This window comes from Lygodium microphyllum, chromosome 8 (assembly GCF_053477565.2).
Source record: "Lygodium microphyllum isolate KBCC chromosome 8, Lygodium_microphyllum_v1.1.10, whole genome shotgun sequence".
In the NCBI taxonomy this organism is placed as follows: domain Eukaryota; kingdom Viridiplantae; phylum Streptophyta; class Polypodiopsida; order Schizaeales; family Lygodiaceae; genus Lygodium; species Lygodium microphyllum.
The window spans coordinates 44327208-44348651 of record NC_141142.1 but is presented as its reverse complement, the minus strand read 5'-3'; positions in this window follow the sequence as shown (position 1 = coordinate 44348651).

The window sequence follows — 21444 nt, the reverse complement described above, 5'->3', positions numbered from 1 at the left end:
GGTTTAACCACTTTCAGAGACAGATCAGTTCTCTTGTGACCTTGTAGACAGTTTTGCAGTGCAGTAGGGAGATTAGCTTTTGAACTATTGGTTTTTCAGTTCTCTAATGTATTGCTGGGATCTATTCTGCAACAAAGCATCATATCATCCATCAGATATGCGACTTTTGTACAGGAGGTCACTTGATTTTACCTGTCTTTCTTTGGAGATTTCCAGGCATCTGTTCTGGTTATTTGTCTGCAGATTCTTGCAATATATCATCAGGCTTTGTCCATTCTTTGGAACATCTGTTCTGCGTTTTGATGAGTAATGCATCTGCAGATTCATGCAATGAATCTTCAGGCCTGTCATAACAGGCTCAAGGACTTAAATGAAGTAAGAGATGTCCATGGGGAAAATATCCATGTAACCCAAGATACTCCCTAAGTTGTGTAGCTACAAAGGTTGTAGTATATGCAAACTCCAGTTGGAATCTTTTCTTAACATGTCGATTGGCACGGTCAAGCAGTCAGATTCCTGAAAATTTGTTCACAGACAGTATTTCTCAGCTGAATTTATCAAGTGCCAATGGAAAAACTGAATTCAAGAATCTGTATGCAAAACTGAATGTGTTCAAAAATTTTCTGAACACGAGCTTCTTGTAACTCATTTTGACAAGCTATATATTGACCTTTGACTTCAAATATATTGTGATCTTCTTGTTAGCCTCGTTTCTTGCTGTACCTTGAACCCCGTGTTCTGCAGCTCTCGCACGATCTCTTTGACATTTCTGGTGAACCCGACGTGAAAGCGCTGCGACATCAGCAAGATGGGAGACTCGCAAGAAGAGATGACATATGATAATGTCATGAAGAACCTGTTTCAGTCATTTACCATGTATATGCAGCAGCAAGCTCATGCTAAACGTGACAGTGATGCTATGGATGCTTTGAAAGCTGTCCAACAGGAGATGAAGCAGTTTAATGGCCAGCAAGTGTCAACTTACTTGCATTTGTATGAAGAAAAGATGAAGTTTTTTGGAGTTTCTCAAGATGATTGGAGCCGCTACTTCTTGCGGATTGTGGTGCGCGCTCTTGAAGGGCGAATTGCAGAAATTCAAGAAGCACATGCAGGTTGGGCTGAATTTAAAAAGGCATTAGAAGATGAATATTTCCTGGAGGATACAGGTCTTATGAATCGCAGGAATTTTTTAGCATGGGTTTCTATGCCTAATAAGGGACTTTCTGTTACCGCTCTTCTGCGAGAGTTTGAAAGCCGTTATGATCAGTTGGATGGGACTGAACAGCAAGCTTTGGAGATGCAGAAAGTGGAGTTATTTTTGCAAGCTGCAGATGCTGATTTGCAGGAAAAGTTGGATGATCTTTTGGAAGATCAAGCTACTGATTCAAGTTTAAAGACTGAGTGGAGACATGTCATTGATGCTGTGAATGCTCTTGTCAAGAAGCAGCGCAGGAGAGTCAGATTGCATCGAAATACAGGATCAGTTCCTGAAAAATCCTTGGAGACTTCTTCTTTTACCCCTACTGCTTCTTTGCCTAAGCCTACTCCTCCTGTTATGAATCCACCAATACCTGCTGCTCCAGTGCCCTTATCTGTAGATGATGTTATTAAAGGCTTGGCGGATTTGACGATTGAAGCAGTCAAAGCTGAAGTTGGTAAGTTAAAGGAGCAACTTATGTCAGTACCTGCTGTAGCACCTGCTCCAGTGACTGCTTTTCCAGCTGGTCAAAGGAAAGGGCGACGATGTATTTGGTGTGATAGTACAAAGCACCAACACTGCAGAGATTGTGATGCTTTTCAGGAAGCACGTAAGAAGAATGTAGTGTTCTGGGGACAAGATGGGAAGATATGGCTGACAGAGACTGGCGCTCCTCTTGACACGAATTTTGGTAAGGGAGGTATGAAGAAGCTTGTTGATGATATGGCTGCGCGATCAGCTTATGTGAGTGTTAGAGGAGATGCTTCAGCTTTTGGAGTCCAGCTTGAGCAGAAATCTGATGGAGACTCTGCTTTATGGTCTTCTGCCTTGGAGATAGCGAGAAGAGGGAAAGTTCAAACTTCTACTATGACTTGTGTGGGCTCTAGCATCCGAGGAGAAACAGGATGGGATTCTCCTGTTGACAGGTATTCTATTTTTGCTTATATTGCTAAAACGCAGGGTTTAGATGCCATGGTTGAAGAAAAGAGAAGAAGAGATGAGGAGGGTCCTAGCACCTCCAAAAAGACTAGAGGGGGTGACTTTGTTTCACCACCTGCTCCACCTATGTCAAATTCTCCAACTCAAACAGGTTCCGATCAACCAATGGAAGATAAGCAGAAAGAAAAGAGGCAACCAAGAAAAGAGCCAGGATTCAAGCTCTTGTCAGACCTTGATATGCAAACGGATATGAGTAAGATTTTTCATGAAAGAATTTTGAATAGTGAAGTCACTTTTACTGTTGGAGAGGCTCTTGGGATTGCTAGAAGAGAAATACAGGATCAGATGCAGGATCTTTTGCGGAGGAAACGACATGTGATGGAAGGACCTGCTTTACAGGGAGCTCTTGGGAAAGAGCATGATGATGCAGTGATGGTTGAGAATGCTTCTGTTAATCCGCAATTGGAGAAAATAGTGCAGCCTATGCAGTATGAAGATGATGAGACCCCTATTCTCATTCCTCGCAGCCATTTTTCACGAAGTCATTGGGCTAGAGCAACCACTGAGACAGTGGTAAGGATTGGAGAGAAACAAATTCCCTTGATTGCTTTAGTTGATCATGGTTCTGAAATTAATCTTATTGCTCGAGGTGTTTATGAGAGTGGCAAGTGGCCTATGGATGCAGAGCATGGCTGGCGCATGAGAGCCGCCAATAACACTTCTGGTGATATGTATGCTGCTTGTCCGAGTATCAGAATTTCTATTGGTAATGTTGAAGAGGATTATCATTGCTTTGTTCAGGATTCATGCTCTTATCCGATTATTCTTGGACAGCCTTTCATTACAGAAGCAAGAATGGAAACAAAAGTGATGGATGACGGATCAGCTTATGCGCGGATACGCAGTAAAGATGGTATGCGAGCTGTTCAGTTTATGACTGTTGGGGTAAATCATCCGAGAAACAGGGACTCCTTGCGTGAGGCACCACTACCTGCGAAGGAGTTGGATTTTCATTAGGTACCGCTGTCTTGCGAGACGCCAGTGGTACGGAGCAGAGAAAAGAGGAGATCTCGCCTCCTGGCAGCCAGTCTTTCTCCAATAACTTTGTTGGGTTTACTTCAGATAGTTCGGTAAGTTATCAGAAAATTTCAGATTTGCCTAGAGCTGCCAGGCAGTACATTGGTCGTAAGGAGAAAGAGTTAAAGAATGCAGGTACCTTGCAAGCAGAAGAGCATGTGGATGGATTGTATGAAGGGATGTCTTATGCAGATACATTGTTTGAGATAAGAGCAATGCTGAAAACTGATGTATGCAAGGGTTCAAAGATCATACCTGTGCAAACCTTGGATATGTTTCAGGAAATTTCTGGTTTTATGCTGCAAACAGAGTTAGAGGCTGAGAAAACTCAGCAAACTGAATTTATGGCTGATCTTGATCAGCTAATTGAATTGTAGAGGGCTGAATTTACTCAGCCAACAGAGTTGAATGCAGAAAAATTTCTGCATACAGAGTTTCAGGATGCATCTATGCAGTCCATTGAGCCGAGGGCTGAATTCATTCAGTCAACAGAGTTGAATGCAGAAAAATTTCTGCATACAGAGTTTCAGACTGCACCTATGCAGTCCATAGAGCTAAAGGCTGAAATTTTTCAGCCAACAGAGTTGAAAGATGCTGAAAATTTGCAGAAATTGCAGCAAAGAAAAGAGTGCTTGAATGATGCCAAGGTTGACACAAAATATAAAACAGTTGATAAGAAGGTTAAGCCGGTTGCAGGCCCGCTTCCTTCTGATAGTGATGAACAGATTGAAAAAGCTATGAAGCAGCCTCTGTTGAGGGATCCTGCAAATATTGGACATAAGTTTATAGCTGAAACTCTTGCAGAATTGAAGATTGGAAATGAAGATTTTTTGCTTTCAGTGGAAAAAGAATGTTTTAGAGAGATGCTTGGACGTCATGGTAAGGCATTTGCTTTCTTTCCACATGAAATTGGCTGCATTAGTCCCGAATTGGTTGCACCCATGGTCATCTTCACTATTCCTCATGTACCATGGAATATACGTCCTATACCTGTGCCTAGAGCACACTTGTCAAAGCTGATAGAGTTGCTGAATGAGAAGATTAAAATGGGGATTTTGGAACCCTCTTCTGCACCCTATTCTAACAGGTGGTTTACTGTACCAAAGAAGAATGGTACTTTGAGATTTATTCAGGATATGCAGCCCGTGAACAAGGTGACAATCAGGAATGTGGGAACAGGTCCAGTTGTGGATGAATTTGCTGAGGCTTTTGCAGGACGAGCCATCTATTCACTAGGTGACTTGTATTCAGGTTATGATCAGTTTCAGCTTGCCTTGGAAAGCAGGGATATTACTACTATGCGGACACCTATTGGTCTTGTGAGGATGTGTACCTTGCCTCAAGGTGCTACAAACTCAGTTGCTCATATGATGAATGCTATGCATATAGTTCTTCGAGATTATATTCCGCAGTATACCATGCCTTTTCTTGATGATGTGCCTATTAAGGGTTGTGCAGAAGAAGAAAAGAATGAAAGTCTTGATTTACGTGGATGTAGATAGTTTGTGGCTGATCACTTGAATGCTTGTGAGCAAATATTGACACGATTAGAGGAGGTGAGTTTGACACTTTCAGGGCTGAAATCTGTCTTTGCTGTTAACGAAGTCATCATAGTTGGGCATATGGTTGGATATTATGGCAGAAAGCCTTCTCCTGCAAAGGTGGATGCCATAAACAGGATTGCAGAGTATTGCTCAACTACTTCAGAGGTGCGAAGATTTGTGGGAGCTTGTGTATTTTACATGATTTGGATTCCTCATTTTGCTCATATTGCAGATGTTCTCTATCAGCTGCTTCGAAAGGGGCAGAAATTTCATTGGAATGAGAAGCATTCTAAAGCCATGCGTAAGCTCAAGAAGCTATTGCAATTGGCTCCTACTCTACGTAAGGCGGATTATCAGTGTGGACGACCGATCATGTTGACAGTTGATACTAGCCCTATTGGTATAGGTTGGGCTGTGGAACAGGATGATGCTGATGGAAATAGGTATGCTATCCGCTTTGGAGCTAAAGTTCTTAATGAGCGACAAAGGAGATATCCGCAGATCAAAAGAGAGTTGTGGGGAGTAGTCACTGCATTGAAGTGTGATAAAGGGTATTTCATTGGAGCATCAGTTATTGTGGAAATAGATTGCTTACCTTTGCTTGGCATGATTACTAGTTGCTCGACTCCAGATATAGCGATGCTTCGGTGGATAGCCTATATCAAATCATTGAATCCAGAATTTCGACACATAGCAGGGAAAGATAACCCAGTTGCTGACATGCTTTCTAGAGCGAGATATGAGGATGAGGAGTCACTGCTTGCAGAAGATGATGAGACAGAGTTTGCTACTTCTGTCCTTACTCATGATTGTCATGTATCTACTGTTGAAGCTTTTATTGAAGAGCTTTATGTTGATGAGTGGCTGCAAATTGGACAATATCTAAGTTCATTGACTCGAAGAGCTGATTGGACAGATGATGAATTCAAGAAAATCAGAAGGAAGGCTTATGGGTATTTCTTGAAGGATGGTTTACTTTGGAAGCATCCAAGAAAGAGAGGAGGCTTGCCCTTGAGAGTAGTTTGTGATGTAGCGATGCAGATACAGATTATGTGAGAGTTTCATGAGAGCTCATGGGCTGGACATAGAGGTGTATGGGCTACCTATGAGAAAATCAAAGAAAGATACTGGTGGAAAGGGATGTATAAAGATGTTTCTCACTTTGTGGAGACTTGCCGGGATTGCCAGCTTTACTCTATAGTGCGACATCGTGATGAGTTGCATCCGACTTATCCACTATGTATGCATTATAAGTGGGTGGTAGACTTGGTTACTTTGCCAGTGGGACTTTGGCAGATGAGATATCTTGTCTTGGCTAGGGAGGATCTTACAAACTATGTTGAAGGAAGACCGTTGCGGACGAAGACCACCACTACAATATGTAAATTCTTGTTGGAAGAAATATTTTGCAGGTATGGATGTATAGGCAAGATTACAGCTGACCGTGGAGAGCTAGATGCTGATGAAGCTAGAGAATTCTTCTCACAGCTTGGGATTAAATTGGCTCTTACTACTGCCTATAATCCAGAGGGAAATGGCAAAAGTGAAAGAGGACATCCGCCTATAGTTAAAGCATTGGCAAAAGCTTGTAGAGGACGGATTGGAGATTGGCCGAGATTACTACCTTTTGCATTATGGGCTGATCGCTCTACGCATAGTGTGACTACTGGATACATGCCTGCGGAGTTGATGTATGGGCAAAAACCTGTCATGCCTACTGAAATTTGTGCTCTCACTTGGAGTGTTCTTCCTTGGCATGAGAATTTATCAAGGGAAGAGCTGTTAGCCCTTCGGATTCGTCAATTAGAGAGGAGGACAGAAGATGTGCAGCTAGCCATTGACCGTTTGAAGGCAGCCCGTCTCAGAAATAAAGACAGGTTTGATTTAAGGCATCGCTTGAGGCCTAGAGCCATAAAGGAAGGGGATTGGGTTCTAGTCTACGACAGTAGTCTAGAAAATCAGCATAGTAGCATGAGAAAAATGGTTCAAAGATGGTTTGGACCGTATGATGTGAAAAAGGTTTTTGACAATGGTACCTATGAGCTGGCTGAATTAGATGGAACATTATTGAGGGTGCCTATTGCTGGAAAACGAGTCAAGATTTTTAAGAGAAGAGAAGATGAAGAATATGAACTTGAAGCATTGACAGAAGATGAGCAGGTAGGAGAAAGACATGCTGAAGAAACAGAGAACATAGAAGATGGAGCCGATGGACAAACAGGTACGCTAGAACCAGAAGATGGACTTGACCTGTTTGTGGACTTGAATGATCCTGGATAGTTGGCACATCCGGAGGATGCGCAGGTTTAGAGGGGGTGGATGTCGTGATGCTGCGCATCCGAGCCGTGAACACCTCCATTTTTGTTGTGCATTTGTGTTAATTTCTGCGTGTGATTCATTGTTTGTGTGGTGCATTTTAATAAACTACATTCAATGTATGTATATATTCCCTTAAATGTATTACACACACGATGCTTGTAATAGGAAGGAAAACTTATCCTACCCTTTGTAGACTGTCCTGTTCATGGGAGCATCCGAGACTTGGGGCAAGCTTACAATGAGTCCTTCACTGAACCAGATGGTAATCAGGACTCTAGTGATAAGGTCCCTGATTTTGCTGAGACTATGATATACTGTCCAAACGAGGCTGTTCGTATGGTTGGTCGCTATGCATCAAAGGAGGAATTCACAAATGGGAAGATAGGAAGCTAAAGATAGAGGATAAATATTCGTATGGCATAAAGAAGGGGAAAAGGAGGAATGGATACATATGGAAACATCCAAGGATTTCTTATCAATAAAGATTTTAAAGCACACATTACAATTTGGGACTTCAAAAGAAAGAGATCAAGGGGACAAGTGTGTTATGAATAACATACTTCAGTTTATTCAAACATTTGTTTGCTGAAACATATACGTGTGAAAACAACAATGAATCAAGGTTTGCTACCCATGTTTATGGAAGAAATCTCATCTTTCTTAAAGGAGGATTTGAATGGCTAAAAGGGGGGGAAAAAGTTCAGAAAATCCAGGACCTCCCCGTGCTCGAAATGGGAGAGCTATTTTTGAAATGGGTTGTTATTCTTGGAAAAGGAGGGCATTCGGGATGACTCTGCGGAGGATAAGAACAAAGGAGTGGAGCGCATCACTGTGATAGGGAGGAATCAGTGTTGAATGGATCGCTGTTTTGCCTGATTTTTGGAACACAGGAAGGGAGCTACTACTGGCCAGTGATGAAATCGGGAGAAGACGAAATAGAGAAGAGTGAAGGAGAGACTGAGGAATTTGGGGAGCACCACCATAATGCGATCGCCTCCATCGACAGTCTGAGACGCACACATCTCTCCGTTGGTCTCCTCACTTCACTTCGTTCTCTCGCTCTCTCTGTCTCTCTCTGAGTCAGCGTTGCGAAAAATTTGTAAGCTCTGATATTGAATTGTGTCAAGAGGGTCGAGATGGAAGATTAATTACTGTTCGATGATGGAGATTGTGTCTGCCTAACAAGTTCACACCTTTACGCTCTGGAACATGCTTGGGACGGGAAAATTGGAAATGAATAAGAGCCGCCTTTAAACAAGACTAACGAATTGTTGAATTGGCATGATTCAACTCATCGTTTCCATCCCAAAGCCTGCACCACCACGGACAAGGAATGTTTCTGATTCTGCGCCTGCAGCTTTTAATCAGCCCATTGACTCGATGACCTGAGAATCAGAAGCTTCTGGACTAGAGGATTCAATCTTTGTAATGCTTTGGAAGTCTATATATATAAATCACGTCTGAGGAGAGATACAGTGAGAAATCGTGAGCCAGACAGTCATCTATCGAATCAAGCATTTATGACTTGCAAAAATCAAGTCTACAAAGCATTAGCGTCGGCCGCCATCTGAAACACCGTGATTTTGTCCACTTACAACTGAGGATTTTCTTATCACATTCGAAGTACAGAGATTTCGTTGGAAATCCAGCTCTTCCCTCAAAGGAATCAGCCCATCGCTCATGCCCCCAGGTTTCTGGGACTACTACTCCTTCATTACGGCAGCAAAAATGTTTGAGCCCTTGGGATTCTGCTCCACCGGTGGCGACTGATGCAGAAAACAGAGCTAGCTGCCTTCTTTGCCAATGTTGCGCATGAAACCTCCTGTGGTTGGTCGATGGCCCAGAAAGGCCCATTTGCATGGGGCTTGTGCTAGCAAAATGAAGTGCTCATGGGGCTTGCTTTTACTGCTCGGTGGTTACCTTCTTGTCTACACATCTCTGCCGATGGCCACTGCCTTCAATGGGGTGTGCGAGGAGGGCAAGAAGTGCGTGTCGAACAAGACATGCGCACAGGTATTCAGCCCTGAGGATTTCGATACTCTCTTCCCTCGATGTGTTTAGAGAAGCAATATCATCAAGGCAACTGCTTGGACTTTATCAAGGCATTGTTGTGGCTTATGCGTAGTGGTTTAACCACTTTCAGAGACAGATCAGTTCTCTTGTGACCTTGTAGACATTTTTGCAGTGCAGTAGGGAGATTAGCTTTTGAACTATTGGTTTTTCAGTTCTCTAATGTATTGCTGGGATCTATTCTGCAACAAAGCATCATATCATCCATCAAATATGCGACTTTTGTACAGGAGGTCACTTGATTTTACCTGTCTTTCTTTGGAGATTTCCAGGCATCTGTTCTGGTTATGTGTCTGCAGATTCTTGCAATATATCATCAGGCTTTGTCCATTCTTTGGAACATCTGTTCTGCGTTTTGATGAGTAATGCATCTGCAGATTCATGCAATGAATCTTCAGGCCTGTCATAACAGGCTCAAGGACTTAAATGAAGTAAGAGATGTCCATGGGGAAAATATCCATGTAACCCAAGATACTCCCTAAGTTGTGTAGCTACAAAGGTTGTAGTATATGCAAACTCCAGTTGGAATCTTTTCTTAACATGTCGATTGGCACGGTCAAGCAGTCAGATTCCTGAAAATTTGTTCACAGACAGTATTTCTCAGCTGAATTTATCAAGTGCCAATGGAAAAACTGAATTCAAGAATCTGTATGCAAAACTGAATGTGTTCAGAAATTTTCTGAACACGAGCTTCTTGTAACTCATTTTGACAAGCTATATATTGACCTTTGACTTCAAATATATTGTGATCTTCTTGTTAGCCTCGTTTCTTGCTGTACCTTGAACCCCGTGTTCTGCAGCTCTCGCACGATCTCTTTGACAACGGGCCAAGTAAAAGGCATCCAAGTGTAGTGGGCCCAATGGTCCAAGGGCCGAGTGGCCGAGTGGGCTGAGGGCCAATTCAGGTGGGCTGAGTCAAGTGGTCCGAGTGGTAGTGGGTCGAGGGCCGATTCTAGGACTCAGTCCAGAATCGTCCTCACTCGGACGGGCCAAGCACGACACGATTTTTGTCAAACTTCGAAGAATTCGTTACGCCGAGCGATCGAGGGTTTCCTACCTACTGAGCACCTCCAAATCTAACCTACTCATGTAGGGGAAGGTGTGAAATTACCTCGATTGGGCAAATAACTCTTGGATGGCCAAATCGAAGTGGATCCTGGCAACGAATCTTTCTCCCTCTCCTGCTCTCCTAAAACCCTGCAATGCACAATGTGGCCTTTCTTGCCACTCCTAGCCCCTTATCACCCTGCCCAGGCCTATAGTCACCTTATCTTGCTTCCCTTACTAACATTTAACCCAAAATTTCAGTTTTTGCCCTTCTTTTCCATGTTTCACCCTGTTATACAACAATAGAAAACCCTACTATTTGCTCCAATGTTTTGCTCCTATCCTTTTTAAATGCAAGAAAAAATCATAAGGAAAATACCTACACTACTCCATCATACTTCTCCAAGTCCAAAACAACAAAAACCTACTTGCTAAGGAGATCGAATACCTCTTCAAACTCCCTCGCTTCCTATCTATCTAGCTCAAGCACACCGGTTCGGGAAAAACCCTACTTCAATGCTCGATTCGTAGCGTGCAAGTGCTCAAGGCTTGAATCTGTTGATCCCGGCAATGGAACCAAAATGTGGGAGCTTTCGCTCAACTGCCAAGACCCACGGACTGCTTATTGTTTCAAGCATTCCAAGTCGAGCACCAATGGCTACCTCTCACATAGCCGACGCACCATTCATATCTACGGGCGTAGTGAGCTTACCTCCATGCCGATCAAGTTACCTCCTCTCCCACGCACTCCGGTAGCTCCACGATCCAAGTCCAATCTTTAAGCAAGCTCTATCCTCAAGCTCCACGCTCAAAGCTCCATTTCCGCGAGCAAGACAAGAGAAGAGAAGAGAAGAGAAGAAGAGAGAAGAAGATGGAGAGCTTCTCCTCCCCGGTCCCTCACCCTCACACACTCACTCCCTCACACTCTCACACTCCCCTTTTTTACATGGTCGGCCGTGGCCTAGGCCCTTTTTCCCATTGCCTTCTATCTTCCTAGCTTCCTTCCTACCGCCCATCTACCTTTACAAATTGCACGGGTGAGAGCGCAGCACTCTTTAAATTAAACCATGATGCGCTTGCGCTCTTTTACAAAAGTATTGACTTGCGCTTTTTCTTATGTGCCTTTTTCCTTTATTTAGGGCTTTTTTGCATTTCTTGTGCTTACATATTTTTCTTGGCACGCCTTCATCTTCTATTTCACTTTTGCCTTGGCCTTTGTCCTCCGCTTTAGATTTTCCACCTTATTCGTTTGACAATTAACAGTATTTGTTTGTGTAGCTTGCATTGATGTTAGTGTGAGGATAGTGGGCTCTTGGTGCTTAGGTTTCCATTTGCAAGCAAATGGCAATGGTTGATGATGCAGAGGTCCTCTAGCCCTTGACTATTACATCATTGAATTGTTCCATTTAGGCACTAAATTAAGTGTCTTGCTACATTGCTAGCTGCTACACAGAGAAGCACAGTGGTTATTTTAAGACCAATGTAGCTAGTAGCATGAGAATGACTTGACCTTCCTTTGGTTTGTGCGGATGTGAGAGTGATTATAGTGGAATTTTTTGGTAGCCATAGTCAATAATTGCATTCATAATACCCTTGCATGTGCAGCAAGGCCTTGGGGACCTATCACGCTTTATATGTATTTGTTTGCCATAGCGCCAACTTCTTCATTGGGTTCTTTTATTTTCTCACAGATGAGTATATAAGTAGCGATAAGTCATGTTTTAGATAATCTTTCCAAATCAACTAAGCATTCGTTCCAAGCCATTTGGCCCTCCTATCTCTCCTACACAACTATTTGTAGGCTCGAAACAAAGAATTCGATTAGCAAAATCACTTCTATTCTGTAGATTATCTTGAATGGTGTTTGTCTAATAGTTGTTTTGTAGGCAATGTGATACACCTGTAAAATATTACACGGCGCAGCGAACAGAATCTGAGAAAGAGATAGAGAGTACACAACAGATAAGAGGAGAATCAGTAAATTCTTTAACTCCAAACAACTGATACAAAGATGGCTCTGTCCACCCGTGCGCTTCCACTGTGTGAAGCTTAGATGGCGATCTAGACAGAAGATAGGTGAAGAGCTTAAGGCTAGCTGGAACAACAACTCTGACTGGGTGAAAGATAAGTGAATGATGGCTGCGAAGGGGTTTAGCTTTTATAGCCCGCGAAGGTCGTTAGGTCGGCCTGCTAACCTAACAACCTACCATATGAGCCTCCACTAGTTGGCCAGGGAATATTCCAGGGAATATTCCCTTTACCATCGGGCCGGGGGCGCTACCCCCGGACCCCCGCCAGGGGGGCCAGCGCCAGGGGCCACTTCCGCGGCCCCCGGACCCCACAATAGGGGCCCCTTTTAACTCCCTTACCACGCAACTCAATGCAATGTGCCTCGAGTTGCTACCAGCTTAACCACTCCGTCTAACCCAAAGATTAGACCCACAACAGTCACCTTTTTGCCATCCGATCACATAGACCTCATCTGATATACAAGTCAGGACTCAACCAATGTCCGGGCTCACATTTGGCTTCTCCTCATAATGGGGGCCTTACAACTTTGAGAACCATGGATCATTGGTAGCACCTAATGAGGGTGGGGTATTGATCATATCTAACAACACCCACAAGGATGCCATTAGCTTATTATCCCAATCACTTCATGAAGCAAAGAAAATATTTTTCAGTACATTGACTGGTATTTTGTTCATTGCTTCAGCTTGTGACCACTTGCCTAGGGATAGTATGGTGATGACTTTTGATGGATAACCAAAAAGGTGGACAACAGATGCTTAATGACCACATTAATGAGATGTGTATCCCGATCGCTAACTAGTTCAATGGGGCAGCCAAAACTTGGAGATGACTTGCTTCCTAAAGAAGCTTAATAGTGATCCTTGCATCGTTTCTCCTCCTCATTACCCTTGCTTTAGTCCACTTTGTAAATTAGTATGTGGCTACTATGATATATTTCACTTGGGAGTACTAAGCAACAAGACTAATGGGTCCAATGAAGTCAATACCCCATTTTTCAAATGGTTCCTGTGCTATCACTAGTGTCAACTCCATTTTATCCTTTCATATGAGAACTTTTGTGCATTTACACTTATCATAGTGCTTAAGAAACTTAGCAATATCATGAAACAATATAGGCTACCACAATTTAGACTGCAAGACCTTTAGTGCAATTGTGTCTCCATTGTAATGACCTCTCATAATTTTGCCATGTGCTTTAATGAGCACATCATGTATCCCATTTTCACAAACACACTATCTTAGTAGACTATCCTTTCCTAATCAATAAAATTATCCTACAATCATTTGGTAAGGTTGAACCTTCAAAATGAGACATCTTAGTTTAGCTTTTTTGATCGGGTGATTGAGGATCCCATTTTCTAAAATTAGCACTATCTCATCAGCCTAGTAAGGTATAAGGTCTGCTTTGTAAAGTTCCTTTTTGCTTTTACGTACCTTGAAAAGGTGAGCATCAGGAAAATCATCCATGATGCCTTTCCCAATAGGTTCTCTAATGGTTATGCAAGACATGTGGTCTGCCATATAATGTTGCTTTCTCTTTTGCACCTCCACTAAGAAATCAAATGTTAACAATAGCAGCAACTGTTCAGAAATGCATCTTGTTGTGCAAGGATTGTTAACTAGATCAAGCAATGCTTGATGATCAACAAAAAAGATGAATGATGTAGCAAAAATATGTTTAAAATTTTTTTAATGCAATTACCATTGTCAACCCTTCTTGCTATGTTGTGGAGTAGTTCATCTCTACATCAATGAGCTACCTACTTCTGCTGGTAAAGCTCATTATGAAATCCATGTTATGTTTACTAGGTTGGCACAACACTACCCCCATGGAAAATTTTGAAGCATCAATGTGTACATGGAAAGTGATAGACCAATCTGGGACTCTTAAAATAGAAGTTGATGTTAGAGCCTCTTATTGGAAGAGAGGGAGAGAGACAGAGTAGAGCAAAAGATGAGCCTCTTGTTGGAAGAGAGGGAGAGAGACAGAGTGGAGCAGAAGATGAGCCTCAGCTCATTGTTGTTCTTCTTCCTTTATGCTTTCATCATACTCACTGAAAGAGACTTACACACATAGGTATGACTAACCAAGACTAACTATAGTTAAGTCACTAACTACGCTGACTTATTGAATATCACATAAGTGTATAGTTGTATCCAGCTAATGTCGGTCACACACATAAAGATAGACTAACTGAAGAGTAACGAGAGCTTGATATTCTAACACTCCCCCTCAAGCTCAAACCATTTGATAAACTCCAAGTAGTTGTCTAAAGTATATGAACTTTTCTTTAACAAGAGACTTGGTAAATGTATCTGCTACCTTGTCCTTAGTCTTCACATGAATCAAGTCAATCTGCCCTGTAAGAACCATTTCTCTGATGAAATGGTAGTGAACTTCAATATGTTTGGACCAAGCATGGTAGACATGATTGCTAGCCAACATAACACTGTTGAGGTTATCACAATGCAATCTCACTCTGCTTTCCAGTTGTGTTCCTAAGTCTTTTAGTAGTTTCATCAACCAAACTGCTTCGTAAGCCAAATGCAACAATAGGCTGTTTCTTACTCAGCCAACTACTACCCAATCCAAATGCATAACCACTGATTGAACTCCTATCATAGGCACAACCAGCCCAATCATCATTAGTAAACCTTGTCAAGTCAAGGGATTTTCCATATGCATAAAACATCCCATAATCTGTAGTACCCTTTACATATCTCATGATCCTTCCTGACTGCATCTAAATGTGGTTTGCGAGGCTTCTGCATGAACTAACTAATCAGCCCCACTACATAACATAAGTCAAGACGGGTAATAGTCAACAAGTATATCAAGCTACCCACCATCTTTTGATACATGGTCACATTCTCTATGTCATTCCCAACATCAATCTGCAGCTTGGCATTCTGATCAAGAGGTGTCTCCATAGGCTTGCATTCAACCATACTATACTTCTATAACATGTCATGATCATACTACTTCTATAGCAACCATATACCTTGAGGCATAGAGACTATCTCAATTCCAAGAAAATACTTCAGCTCACCAAGGTCTTTGACTCTGAATTCAACCTATAAACATGATTTAATTTTAGCAATGCCCTCTTCATCATCTCTAGTGATGATAAGATCATCTACACAAACCACTAGAAACACGTACCCATGATCTGTTTTCTTTGTGAACAGACTATGATCTGCATCACCTAATCTAAATCCATGTTGCTATAAATAACTGTTGATCCAATCATTCCATGCTCTAGGTGCTTGTTTCAGTCCATATAAGGCCTTTTTCATCTTACATACATGTGTAGGAAAATCCAAGTGAATATAGCCTTCAAGCTGCTCCATATATACTTCCTCAACCAAATCATCATTCAAGAAAGCATTCTTGACATCCACTTGCCATAATTTCACGTCTTTGCATGCTGCCAAAGCAATGATAGTTCTAAATGTTGCCATTTTAGCCACCGGACTGAAAGTCTCCTCATAGTCAAGACCATACTGCTGCGCATACCCTTTTACAACCAGCCTAGCCTTATAGCCTTCTAATAAACCATCTGACTTCCACTTAACTTTGTACACCCATTTGCAATCAATGGGGACTTTTCCTTTAGGCAACTCAACCAATTTCCATGTCTCATTTTCAACCAGGACTGCATACTCCTCTTCAATGCTAGCACACCAGTTATCATCTGTAATTGCATCATCAAACTTTGTAGGTTCTTTATAGCCTATCACACTAGCCATATATGCATAATGGTGGGCTAAATAACTAGTGTGTGTAAACCTATCAATTGGTTTTCTGACTCTCTCATATCTCTGTAACTGTGGCTCACTCTGAGCTTGCCTCTCATGAGGCAGTACATAACGACTCTGCCTTGCTCCAGGTGTCATATCAGATGGAACGCCCAACTCACTATCTAAGCTATCACTACTGGACAACTCATAACCTGCTGTAAGTGGACCTGTCATATCCTCAAGTTTCTTTTCTTTTCCCTTATCCAATCTCCCCCTCACTTACATATCCATATCAGTGGATGTAGGAGTACGACTCTGCAAGTTGCTTGACCAAGAACTTACTGTAGGTGATCCATCACCTGTAGGACCACTCACAGATGTACTCACTGTAGGTGTATTTTCAGCATTACTAGTGTTGGTTGATCCATCAGTAGCCACTCCAACAGAATTATCATACCACGATGCCAGCTCATCGAAAATAACATCTCTACTAATCAATGTCTCATGTGTAGACGATACATAACACTTGTATGCTTTTCAATCTTGTGCATAACCAAGAAACACACTCTTGATAGCTTTAGGATCCAATTTCTTCCTCTTTTCATCAGGAACATGCACATATGCAATGCTACCAAATACCTTCAAGTGTAAAATATCAGCCTTATGACCATACAACCTCTCATATGGAGTTACGTCATGAATCCCTACTATAGGGGTTCTCTTCAGCACATTGACAATAGTCACTACTGCTTCAGCCCAATAACCATTTGGCAAACTCTTCTCATTTAGTATAGCTCTTGCTGATTCCATCAGTACCCTATTTTTTCTTTCTGTTACACCATTTTGCTACGGTGTATAGCTGCAAGTTAACTGTCTTCTGATCCCATATTTAGCAAGGTACATGTCAAAGTAATCTGAGACATATTCTCCACCTCCATCTGATCTAAGACACGAAATATTACAACTCAACTCATTTTCAGCGTGCTTCTTGAAATCCTTGAATGCATCAAATACATCATCCTTATGTTTCAGTATGTAAAGCCAAGTGTACATGCTGAAATCATCAATGAAGGATACATAGTAACGAGCACCACCAAATGAAGCATTATGAGACGGACCCCATACAACTGAATATACCAACTACAAGGGTCATGAGCTATTCTATACATGTATCATAAATGGAAATCGTGTTTGCTTTCCAAACTAACATGCATCACATACATGTCCAAAGTCATGATACTTGAACTTAGGCAGTCCAAGCACAATCTTCTTCTGCTGCATAGATTTCAGCTTTTGTACATTCACATGGCCAATCCGCTTATGCCATATCTCAACATCCTATATAGCACCACCATCATGTGCAAACATGGCTGCTTTCAATTTTGGAATTGATGCATCAAGAGTAAACATTCTGCCATCTCTTCGGCCTCTATCAATCAATTTGCAGCCATTACCATATTCTTCAACAAAGCATCCATCTCTACTAAATCTCACCTACTCCAAATTTTGTTCTGCCATCTGTCCAACTAGCAAAAGATTCTCGGTTATTGTTGGTACATGTAGTACATCATGCAAGCTCTTTTTATTGCTATGAAGCATCAACAAAGGTACAACTCCTTTATGCTGAATAGTATGTTGGGTGTCATCCCCAGTACAAACATGTCCATGCAAACCTACAACCATCTCATAAAACCATTCTCCATGGGGTGTCATATGATTTGAAGCCCCTGAATCAATGTACCATCTCCCATCTCTGTTCTACCTAGATGTATTCTTAGACACATGCTACATGGTAAACAAAATGTCACCTTGATCATCATGAGCACAACTAGAAGATGCATAGTACCCATATTGTTTGCCAAAGGCCTTTATATCTCTCTGCTTCTTGTAATAATCCTTTGCAATGTGTCCATATCTACCACAATAATGACAATCCTTATCTCTATTTGACTGATCATTCGACTTCCATGAACTAGATCCACCACCTCTACCAAGGGGTGATCTCCCCCTGCCTCTAACACCACCACATCCACACTGGTCCTGTGTATTTATGCCATGCCATGCATTCTGCTAATGATGTCCATAAGTATTGCGAGTGTCTCCTTGACCTTGAAAAGAGCCACATCCTCTACCGCCTCTGCCACGCTGGCTAGAGTAAAGAACAGTATCTCTACTTTGAGACATACTAGACCTTGTATTCAACCCAAGCTTAACTTCCTCATGCAGCAACAAAGCAATCAGCTCATCCCAATCAAGGGATTCAACTCTCACAGAAATAGATGTATCAAATGCTTTATACTCTTTGCCAAGTCCATTCAATGTCACTACAATCATATCATCCTCAGACACTGAAGATCCAATGGTAGCAAGCTGATCCGCTATGTTCTTGATCTCTGTAGTGTAAGCTAAATGCTTTTGTCATTCCAAGACATGTTATTGAACTATTGCTTCAGCAGAATCTTTCTTGCATGTGTTACATTTCCATAATTCTTCATGAGTATGTCCCATGCATCCTTTGGGGAACTGCATCTAGTAATCTGTATAACCATAGCATCTGATATACATAAGAAAAACCACTGTGACACATTGCATGCTCTTTCATTCTATATCTTATGAGCCCTTTTTTTTATCATTTGTCAAATTCCTTTCATGCATTTCAGGTTCAGCCTCATCACCTATACGTAAGTCCTAATAACCTCTGTCAACCAAAAAATTCTTCATACAAAACTTCCATAAAGAAAAATTTTTATTGTCCAGCTTTTCTCCCACAATTTGAGTGATATTGTTAGTGCCTTGAGCATTTGCCATAGTTACAGCTTAGGTATTCAGTTATGTATACAACATGTAAGTATCTAACTCCCTTTCCTACAGTTCAGGACCAGTTTCCTCCTATTCAGGATAGTTTCCTGCAATTCAGGACAGTTTTCTCCAATTCATGATAGTTTTCTTGCAATTTAAGACAGTTTCCTACAAATCAGGATAGTTTCCTGCAATTCAAGTCAGTTTTGCTATAGTTCGAGAATAGTTTTCTTGCATGTGACATTCTTCGCTTGGGGGCCATCGTCTGCAAGTAGACTCAAAAGATTAAGAAGGTGGAATAGATTCAAGATGGGAGAGCGTAAGAGAAGATGGTTAAGTCGAGGATCAAGATAGAGGGAATTGTATGGCCTCTCGAGGTGACTCTTCTCTCTCTCTCTCTCTCTCTCTCTCTCTCTTTCAAGAGCTCTCTCACAATCTCTTGGAGGGTATCCTTCTCTCTACCTCTCTCTCGCAGCCTCTCGGCATCTCCTTTTGCTTTCTTATGCCTCTCCCATGCCTCATATTTATAGTGAATTAGAGAGCTCTCTCACAATCTCTTGGAGGGTATCCTTCTCTCTACCTCTCTCTCGCAGCCTCTCGGCATCTCCTTTTGCTTTCTTATGCCTCTCCCATGCCTCATATTTATAGTGAATTAGAGAAGAGGGCTTGTGGCTGAGAAGTGGAGCTCTTTGTGGAGGGGGATCTTGGAAAGATCAGTGATCTGATGCTCAGATCATAAATCTGATGGTTTCATTGGCTCCGAAAGGGGGATAAAACCCCAAGACGCTTAATTAGAAAGCTCTCAGTTCACTCCTTCTTCTTTTCTATGTTCGAAGTGTTGTTTTCTTTCTGTGGATTGTGATCGCGGTGCACGTGATTTCACAAATCCTCTCTTTATTTTTTTTCTTTTTATAAAATCTCCAAACTAACTAAAATATCACTTGCCTTTTCTTTTGAATAACATCCAGTTCTAGAAATCTCAATATCTTTTTTTTTTTGATAATATCTAAAATATACAAGTTTTGCCCAAAATCTAATGTTTTTGGACCAAACTATACACTTTAATACTAGTGATTAATATAGCTCATAAGTCTCATTCACGTTGTAACTTATGTGAAGGGTGGCTACGGTCCTTATCAATCCAAGAAAAATATCAGATTTGCAACTCTTGATTTTTCTAAATAAAATATTTTTGATTAAATAAAAATTATTAGTAATTAATATTAGTTAGCTTTTACATTAGTTAGTCTTTAGTTAGTAATCTTACTAACTTATTAATTGACTAACTAACTTTTGAATTAACCAACCAACTTTTATTGTGCGGAGATATTACATCCTCCTCCCCTTAGAGAAATTGAGATGTACTCATCTCGAGAGAAACTGGGGTATCATTTTGGAACTTGTGGGTTATGGGCCCACCACACTTCCGCTGCGCTACTCTGATCACTCACAGGCATATGATCTTTTGAAACAACAACCTATTGTATTTTATATTTCGAAGTCTTTATTACAATAGAAAATTTATTGTAGTTACATCTCATGGATATTTTCTAGGTTTTTCCTAAGCACCTGGTATATTCTGGATCACTGGAGATTGTACAACTTCATTTCTTGTAGGCTCAAGTTCTCTTCAAGTTCCATTCGGACAATTGATATAGTTATGTCCAATGTTGTGGCACTCGGAGCATCGGTGTTTAGGGTGCTTTGGACATTCCCTTTTGAAATAACCTAACTCCCTGCAATAGAAACACTGCAGAGCTTTATCACTTGCAGTCACAATGTTCTTGGTTGTCCTTTGCAGGATTTTCTTCTTTAGACCAAAGTGTCCTAGGATTCTTTTAGCAGATTGTAGTGGTCCTTTATCTTGGAAACTACATTCCCAGATTGTCCTCTTCTTAGTTCGAGACTGAGCTCCATGGACAATTGGCTTTGCTTGTAATATTAAAGTATATTTCCAAGCTTTGATATTCTAGTAAGACCCAATCCATATTAGTTGAGAAGAAATGACTTAAGAGAAATTCATTGCACGTTACAATTGTCATTCCTTGCCAGAGTATCTCTAATCATTTGCAAGTTCTAGGCTCAAAATAGCTGCAACTCATATTACTCAAGTTAACTGTAGTTACAAGAGTAAAGTTTATTCCAATACAAGTTGTATTTCATATCGACAAAATTTCTAGGATTTCTAATAATCCTGAAGTGGTGCTGTAGGTTCTAAGTGTTCGTCTTCATCTGATTCCTCTATATATCCGAAGACTGCACTTGTGTAGCTTCGTTTTGTTGGAGGCTCCATATCTTCTAGACTTAAGACAAGGCAGTCTACTTGGACATGTCCTAGCTCATTGCAATGGAAACATTGACGGTAGGGACATCTTCTACGGATGTGCCCTATCTCTCCGCACATGTGGCATCTCTTACCCAGATCTTGGGAGTCATCTTTGCTACATTTTTCCAATTTAAGTTCTTACATGATTGGATTCGCTCAGTGTAATGCATCTTGCAAGTCCATTGGACGCATTACTTCAAGATGGTGGTTCAGAGAAGTGTTCAGGCCATGGCAAAACTTGGATACTCGCTGTGCAATATCCATAGGTGATGCATATTTTAGTAGGGTTACAAACTTTGAGTAGTAATCTTCCAAGGTTAATTCCAGCTGCTTCAGCTTGAAAAATTCAT